The sequence below is a fragment of the Malus domestica genome, chromosome 15 (genome assembly GCF_042453785.1).
Source record: "Malus domestica chromosome 15, GDT2T_hap1".
Lineage (NCBI taxonomy): Eukaryota > Viridiplantae > Streptophyta > Magnoliopsida > Rosales > Rosaceae > Malus > Malus domestica.
This window is the reverse complement of record NC_091675.1, coordinates 22,119,961-22,128,735: the sequence shown is the minus strand read 5'-3', so window position 1 is coordinate 22,128,735 and position 8,775 is coordinate 22,119,961. Positions and strand designations below refer to the sequence as shown.

At 38.0% G+C, this 8,775-nt stretch overlaps 1 long non-coding RNA gene across 1 annotated transcript; it reads right to left on the bottom strand.

Moving 5' to 3' along the window:
• Window positions 1–3,941: 3,941 nt before the first annotated feature.
• LOC114821457 (uncharacterized) lies at window positions 3,942–5,127 on the bottom strand. The gene is made up of 2 exons (XR_003768769.2): window positions 4,742–5,127; window positions 3,942–4,603 (listed from the first exon to the last, which is right to left on the bottom strand). It is a non-coding gene; the product is annotated as an uncharacterized lncRNA (long non-coding RNA).
• Between the last annotated feature and the right edge of the window lie 3,648 nt (window positions 5,128–8,775).

Here is an 8,775-nt window from a genome sequence, read left to right as displayed (position 1 = left end):
GACACTATTTTTTTTCATGCTTGTCCAATTGTTGTTTGTTGGAAGATAGGAGTACCTATTTCTAGGGTGTGCATGTTTTCTCACCATCTTAAGTTTGAGAAATTTTTCATTGTGATGGGAATACGAGTGGTACACTTTGTGTTTTTATGTAAGTGATGGAAAATTTTATTTTTTAAGTTATTAACTTTTTTAACACACATTCCATCACGTGGTGTGCCATTCTGTGTGTCTGGTCACACTGAAAAAAATCTCTGCTTAAGTTGTTGATAGGTTCAAATTAATCTATCTGTTACACAATTTCGACGTTTGGATTTTAGGTACAATGAATGAAAGGCAGGGGAGCGAGAATATTTCTGTTTCTCAAAGGAAGGAGCCAAAGTTTTGTCTTACTGAAAGTGTGTTTCTTTCTCGAGTATCTTCCATGGAGATGCAAAGCCATATTTATCACAGTTACTCCTTTACAATTTACAGCCAAAACTTCTGAATTCTGAAGAGCTTTTCGACTAACAAAAAAAATGTAAAATACACTTATGCTCTTAGCAATTGCATGAGGTAGACCACAAATCGAAAGCTAGGGTTCTTTTGGGCCGATTCTTGTATGTCGTATGTGTAGTTTATAAGGGACAAAGAAAAGTAATTGACATTGTTTGACGATTTCTATAGAAACAAATCCAGGTCGTTTACTTCTATGCCCGTCTTTGGATATCCGTTTTTAATGAGCATTACAAGGGACTGGTTTGCATCTTCATAACAATATAGAAGGACCAAGACGAACAGAGTCGGCCATGAGTTCACCATTTTCTTTTTGTACAAATCGGTGCGAGGATCAGAATCAAGCTCGAGTGTCGGGGAGCGTATCTACTTTAGCCAATGCGACGCCAATTTTTTTCATCATTGAACAATGCTTGTTCAAGTCCCCATTTCGGTTTATGATCATGTCCCATTCTCGAAGGAGGAAAGGGGGATCTTAGTTTTAAGTTGGGAGTCTTGCAATATTTCTTCTTCTTGTGTTGTGGGAATGTTTCTCTATGGTGTGTTTGGACCATGGATCACTCACTTGCAAGAATTTAGGCTACGTTAGTAAGAAATGCACTGCAAAATGTTCTACACATAAATTTCATTTTTGACAAACAATAGTGTTAATGGGTTAACTAGTTAGTTGTTAAAAGGGGAGGGGAAGTAGTTAGCATTGAACCCGTACCAGGATGCATAGACATGATTGCACACCGCCATTGCGGTAAAACACCATTTGCTTAAAAACATGAATTAGAAAGACTAGCAAGAGTGCGAAGAATTTTGAGGAATTTGCAAAATACTACTAAAACCTTTGTAATGCTAATGTTAATGCATTTCCAATTCCCTTATGTTTTGTGTGCCGATTTAGAGTGTAAAATAAATAAACTGGATTCCTGTATATTCAAAAGGAATATACGTCGCTTACGTCATCGGTGTTCCAAATTAATCATAAGACATCATATAGGATTAACAAAAACACACAGCGATGCATGATACATTTAGGACACCTCCTTCTTGACGTTCCCATTCCATAAAATTCTGTCTTTTCCATGAAAACTTTTGCTTGTTGCTTATATTAGAGAAGGTTCCCATTCTATGTAAGTCTCTATCTTTTTCATGAAGGCTATCTCTATGTGGAATCCATCCAGATATTTTAATAAAGCTTTTTAGCCAAATTCTTTCTAAGATTGACATAATTCCTTACTTTGATCCCTGATATTTGAAATCGATAGAAGTTGTTCATGAGTTTATCCACTCTTAACTATCTTGGTCATTCAGTTATTTTTTTGTTAAATAAGGGCCAAAATGATAAAAAGACCCACAATTTAATAAACAATGAGCCAAAATGATTTGACAAAAATTAAAAGTGTTTTTGTCATTTTTGATCCTTATTTAACATAGATTTTTTTACATATGGATCAAAATGATTGGTGGTGGACAAATTCAGAGGCCTCTTTTATTAATTTCAAATCTCAGCGACCAAAGTGAAGAGTTATGCCAAACTCAAAGATCAGTTGACTAAATTATGAAACTGAAAAACGAAAGATTTCATATCAATTATTTAATCTGTATTCAATGCCACCATTATTGAAAGTTGAATATGTGGTCACAAATTGTGATCTAAACTGGACATGGATCCTCTGCGGATCCATTGGTCCTACTCCATCAAATTTCGTGATCCGGATCATTGAAATTTGATCCAACGGCTAAAGTTATTATAATTTTTAAAGTGGACATCTGTTTGTAACCGTTTGATCAAATTTTAATGGTTCGGATTACAGGATTTGGTGGATTAGGACCAATAGATCAGGAGGAGATCCATGTCCATCTAAACTGTACCTCAAAATTGCACTTTGCCAAAATTAATGCAAGTGGTGTATTAATCTAGCCACTGGCAGATCAACGATATGTTAAGGTGGTCAATCGACTCCGTGAAGGTTGAAAATCCTCTGCAGAAGATTTGGCTTGACCCCACGGTGGAGTTGTGCTCCTGAGAAAATTGCCCGCGATTGAACGACACGGTTTTGTATAAATTTGTACTGCCTTAGGCTAAACTGGTAGTTTTGGTGCCAACCCTACCAACCCCAGTTTACATTCGGTAAACTTAAAAGATAATGTTAGAGAGACTAAATTTTTTAAATCAAATTTGCAAACCAAATGATATGGTCGTTGATGATTAAATTATTACTTAAGCGTTAATTAACGTGTTTATTTTTTATTAATGACATATAATTTGATTTGTAAATTTGGTTTAAAAGTTTAGTCTTCCAGTATTACCCAACTTAAATTATGTACTTAATCATATTATACTACAACTAAGTCAACCATATGTTACTGTTGATCCTAAAAACTACCAAGCCTACATGGCGCATAGGCCGAGTAACTAATGACCTAACTACGTCATTCGGTTGTGTGCGAGGTGTGCCAACTTGACGACCGAGCTCGGCCGATGAGTAAAATGAGTTGATGTTGTGTTGAGCGCGCTGCTAACTTCTTGATCTTATGACTGCAGCTAAGGAAGGAACACGTCTCGGCCTTCGGGTTCTAGAGCCTGAAGACAAGGCTACTAGTTCTGCGAAGTTCAGTATCAAATTCGGCTTTCAATGTGCCGAATGTAGTAACTTGTAACACCTCACTTCGCCGAGAAGGCTAATGCAATGACCTCTACCAATAAGGATTCGAAAATCCTTCTCGACCGAGACTTGGATAGATAATCAGTCGGCCTCAACGTAGTGCTGTTTATCCAAACTGAAGGTGCTCCACAGTTGGCTGATTCTACGACAACAGTGTTGTTTATCCAAATTGAAGATGTTCGCCGGTTGCCTTCACAATGCTGTTTATCCAAACTGAAGATGTGTTGGCGAAAAAGAAAATAAAATTCTCAAGATGTTTAAGAGGTTTCTCGTAGAGCGAGGGTTTGCGCAGAGCAGTTTGTGTGTTGAGTTAGAGAGGTTTTCCGTTGCCACTGGCTTTGTATTTATAGGGACATATGCGTGTTGGTTGATAAGCTGATATAGGCTTCTGCCATGTATTAGAACTCTTCCACTGATTGCGTCAGATAAGCCTTACTATCCCCAAGACTCTGAACTTAGTAAAAAATGCAACCAAATTCAATCCTTATGCTCACCCTTATCACATCAAATCCCAAGATAACCTGCATGCTTGGATTTGATCAAATAATGCCCATCAAAATAACCACCAATCCACATACACCGCTATGGTTGGTTGCTTTCTGGAGATAATCATCACAAACTTGTGGTACATAATTACATGGGAAATAGTCTCCCAACCTTCCACGTATATGCATGTGCTGACTTAAATAATTGCAAATGAATTGCAATTCTTCTACTGGTTATTATATAACCATTCTTATTTAATATTATCCTATGCAGAGAAGGGCTAAAATATATTAAAAGATAATGCCATGATTAAAACCACAATATATCTTTCAATAATAGCAAAATTATCTTCACTTTTCATCCGACGGTTGGGAGCTATGCCCACCCAACGACCTTGATTGCACGGGCCGATGAAGTAATTTTGGGTCCAAACAGTTACATATGTGTAAGCATAAGACAACTCTCGCAATGAAGTGACACTAATATATACCTAAATAGGCCTTTTACCCAAAAGGATTGTCAATTTTGGGTAAAAATGGGGACTAGTTGTAGGGAGCACTCCACATCAAATTTCAATAATTCGAACTAGGGCTAGGCACGGGCCATGCCTAATTTTGAAGGAACCGGACTGGACCCGGATAAAAAGAAACGGTCGGGCCGGGTCGGATATAACAGATCTTAAAATAGAAACCGGACCTAAATCGGCTCGTTCGAAACAAGCCGATTTGGTTCGGATACACGGGAACTTTTTTTTTTTTTTTTTTTTTTTCCAAAACGGCAACCTTCCTCGACATCTCCGCCTCTCTTTGCCAAGGCCATGCCTCCGTCTCTTGCTTAAATCACACTCAATGCTCTTGCAGATGCAGGATGTAGCTAAAGATATTGCTAATACCATCTCCTTATTTCAGCTGGTCAATCTTGATATCGCGCTGCACTTGAATTTGATGACTAACCAGATCATTAACAATCTGGAATTAATGGAGTTCAGGTGAGTAGCTGCAATAGAATCAATTGCTTCGGAAATGGATAATCCGATGTCACAAAATGCTACGAATAGGGAGAATGCTCAACAGAGTCAGTAACTATGTAGATCATGCCCCCTTTACCTCCCATGACGTCCATGTTGAACCCGATGCCGTAATCGGCAAGCTTTTGGTGATTGTTGCTCCAGTCCTCATAGCGCCAGCCATCGTCGATTGGGTTGCCGATGCATGATTTGTGGAAAACCCAACTGGGATTAAGAACTTGAAGAAGAAGAAGGTTTGGGGGGGGGGGGAGAAAGAGAGAGAGAGAGATGAGAATCGACAGATCCGAAAGCAAAATCAGAAACCCACAGGGAGGAGAGATCGAGGGAGGAGACTCGGAGTGGTATCGGAGAAGTCGGGATAGAGAGAGAGGGTGACGGGAGAGTTGTGAATTGGGTCTGAGAATAAGAGAGAGGGTGATACTATGATACAGGGTAGAGCAATGAACGGTCTGGGTCGGGGTCCCGTTTTCTCCAACTTTTAGAACCAGCCCGTCCCGTTTAGTATTTATAATTTTTGGACCCGTCCCAAACCGCATGGACTTGCGAGTCCACCCGTTTGCCCACCCCTAATTGGAACCTCTATTTAGTAAGTCTTGATTCATAGATTATTCTTGTAAAATTCAATTTAATCCGAAACTATTGACCTATTTAATTGTCATGTTGAAAATTTCCTTGTTTCTTTGAGAACAAAATATTTGTCAATTTCTTTGAATTCAGTTAGATGCCTAAAATATTTCCGATTTGGCTAATATTTTGCAAGGATGATCTATGAGGTGCAACTTAAAAAATAAACGGTCTGAATCGTTAAAATTCAATGTAAAATTGAACCAATAACTAATCTCTATTTTTATAAAAAAAATTAAAAAATCACTTCCCTTAAAAGCTTCCTATACCTAAATTGCACCCCCATTTACTTCTAAAGAGCTTTCTTGTGCGACAGCCCTGCTCAAGAATCCATCGTTTGTACGTAGCTTTTTATGATCACATCGTCTGGATTAAAAACCCATCCAAAACAAGACTTGTACAATGCATACGTATATGGACCTCATGCCAGCCAATATTATGGATGATTGGATGTCACTTAAATTGGCACCGAAAATACTGTTCATCTGCTTTTCTGAAAGGAAAGGAAGGACTCAAAACATTGGGAGCCCCCCGCCCCAACGCCACACGAAAGCTTTTGACTTGAATTACATCTTGACAAAATGTGGTTTCCAGTCGCCTTCTTTTCTTAATTCTTCGCCCATTTTTTTGTCATAACGTTCTAACAACCAAGAACATATTCAACACAGGTGGCCCTTGCATATATTATTTTTTAATAATAATCTTAAATAATATATTATTGCAGATATGGTCTTAATTTATATATGGTTGATTTTTAGTGTTTTTTTTTACTGTTGGTCAAGATTTTTAGTGTGCTTCATGCGTTATTAAAGCATCATAAGTACCAAAGAAAAACAATAAAAAAATAAAGGCTTGTTTTGTATTCTGGTTGAGTTCAATTTTTTTTAACTCAAAAACACTTTTTGAGTTTTAGATTTTGAATTCTTGTTTGGTAGAACTCTTTTAAAATAAACTAACTTAAAAACATAAACTATTACTTAAAAACATAAGTTATTTCTTAAAAACACTAAAAATGAGTTTTTAGAATTTTTCTACTCTCTCCTCAACATCTTATTTTGCTCATTCGTAACCCTTTATTTTTTCTCTCTCAACCCTCTCTTTTTTCTCTCCCCACATCACACCTTGTTTTTTCTCTCTCCTCAACCTTTGTCTTGTCTCTCTCATTACACTATTTTTCTTCTCACACCTCATCTCCTCACCATAATTTTTTGCTCTCCCTATCCTCCTCGTCCTTTCCCTGTCTTTCTCTCCCCTCACCAACTATTTCCTCTCTCTTTTCTCTTTCCCAATTCTTTCTTTCCTCCAATTTTTGTTCAAGGAAGTTTGAATTCAAACTAAAAACATTATTTTTAAAAATTAAACCAAACAGATTTTTGAAATTTTGAGACTAAAAAAGAATACTGTTTTTAAGTGATGTTATTTGAAAATTATTTTTAGGAACAACCAAAGTTTTTGGGTAGGATACCAAACAGGCCCTAAACAACTCTCAATGATTGCTTAAGTTATAAAGTTTTAGCGGACAATGTATCAAACCCGCTATGCTTCTAATGTAACTTAATGAAAAAATTATTGCACAGAAAAAACATATGATTGTTCTTTAATAATAGCATAAACTTTTGAAAATCATTGATATTGTTGCAGTCATATTTAGAATAGGAATGTGATTGTGTAAATCCTAGTAGATATGAAAATGTATCTTATATTCCTATCAGGAGTATATTACCTATTAAATGTTGTAATCCTAAAAGGAAAGGTTTTTACCTATCTTACTACTATAAATAAAGGTACAATGGGATGAATCAAATACACCTCTCAATTAAATCACTCTCTCTTCTCCCTCAATATTGTCGGCCCCCCCTCTCTCTCTAAATCCTAGATCATTCAATCAAATAGGCCTACAACACGTTATCAGCACGCTCTTGCCAGAAGCTGAAGAATTGACGCATCGTAGGAGGAGGCTATCTTCCACAAAATTCAAAAGTTTATTTTTGTTTTTTGCTAATCAAGTACGCTTAAATAAAAGAAGATATTTGAAACGTCCACGAAGCATGAAAACATTCCCCATGATGCATGAACCCCTCTATGTTTATATTTTCCTTTTGATATATATTGTATATGTTCATATATTTGTTTCATGCATCGCACAATTAAATTGTTATGTGGAATATGTGAGTCAATGTATAAAATTAAATTAGAAGCATATTTAGGGTTTCCTCAACCCTAAGGGATTTCGAAAAAATGGGAAATTAGACATGGTGCGGCACACCCAATGCACCATCACTGTGCATGCAGAAACCAGGCCTTGGCCTAGGGTCAATCTGATGGGCCTGAAGCCCTTTGCCCATTTGCACCATGGCCCGCACCATTTAACCAGCCCAGATTGGCTAGGTTTTCCCCCTGCATGCAACAACCTTTATGGTTGCTGGGTTTTGTGTTGCCTAGGCCCGCAGCCTGCACCTTGGCCCGTGTCACGACACGTGTTTTCCACGCCAGCCCACAAGGCTGGGCTTGGTCCCTGCGGCCCACTTCACGCATTACCTGCAGCCAGCCCATGCGGTTGGACTTCCCGCGCCAAGCCCACAAGCCAGCTTTTGTTGGGCCTTGTGCCGTGCCCTCCCCTAGGGCAAAATTGAAACCCAGCTGCTGCTGGGGTTTCTCCCCCCCCCCCCGGCGGCCTGTAGCCCACTCCCGAGGCCCAATACCTTTTACTCAAGGCACCCAACCTGAGCCCAAATATTTTGGAGGCTATATTTTCGATCCAATAATATTATTTTAATATTATTTAACTTTTACAATCGACCCCGACTCGAAATGTCCATCTAGACTCCGACTTGAGCTGTGCTGGCCGATACTAAGAGGGTGACGAAGCCATAAAGTGTAGTGATGTGGAAAATGTGAATAAATTTAAACCTAAAAGTGCCTAAATATAAGAGTGCGCTTAGGGGTGGGCACGGTGCGGTTCCACCCCTAAACCGGAATCGGAACCTTAAAATATCAACGGTTTGGTTCGGTGTGGTTTCACTTAAATTTATTACTAGAACCGTGCGGTTCGGTCTACATCGATTTTGATTCAGTTCTTGCCAGTTTACGGTACCGAATACTAAATTATTTGAACACCAAATCATCATGCATTCAAATACATCTTCTAAAGCAGCATTCAAATACACCAAATCATCATAAATTATTTGTATCTTGTCATTCACATACATATTGAAATTGATCCACAAACTGATCCACAAGCAGCATCAATTGAAATCCACATAAGCAAAGCCGTATAAAACCCGAATACAAAACTTAGAGCAAATTCTAACAATAAAACAAAAGAATAATGCTCACATAGCAAATGAAGAAAGATCAGTTGAGAAGTCACACGACTTGGTACAGGGGTGCCTCCAAATGACTTGACTGCATCAAGTAACCTACACAAAAAATATCTCAGATACCCGGATAAAAAAATTGCATAACAAGATACAAATCACTAAACAAAAT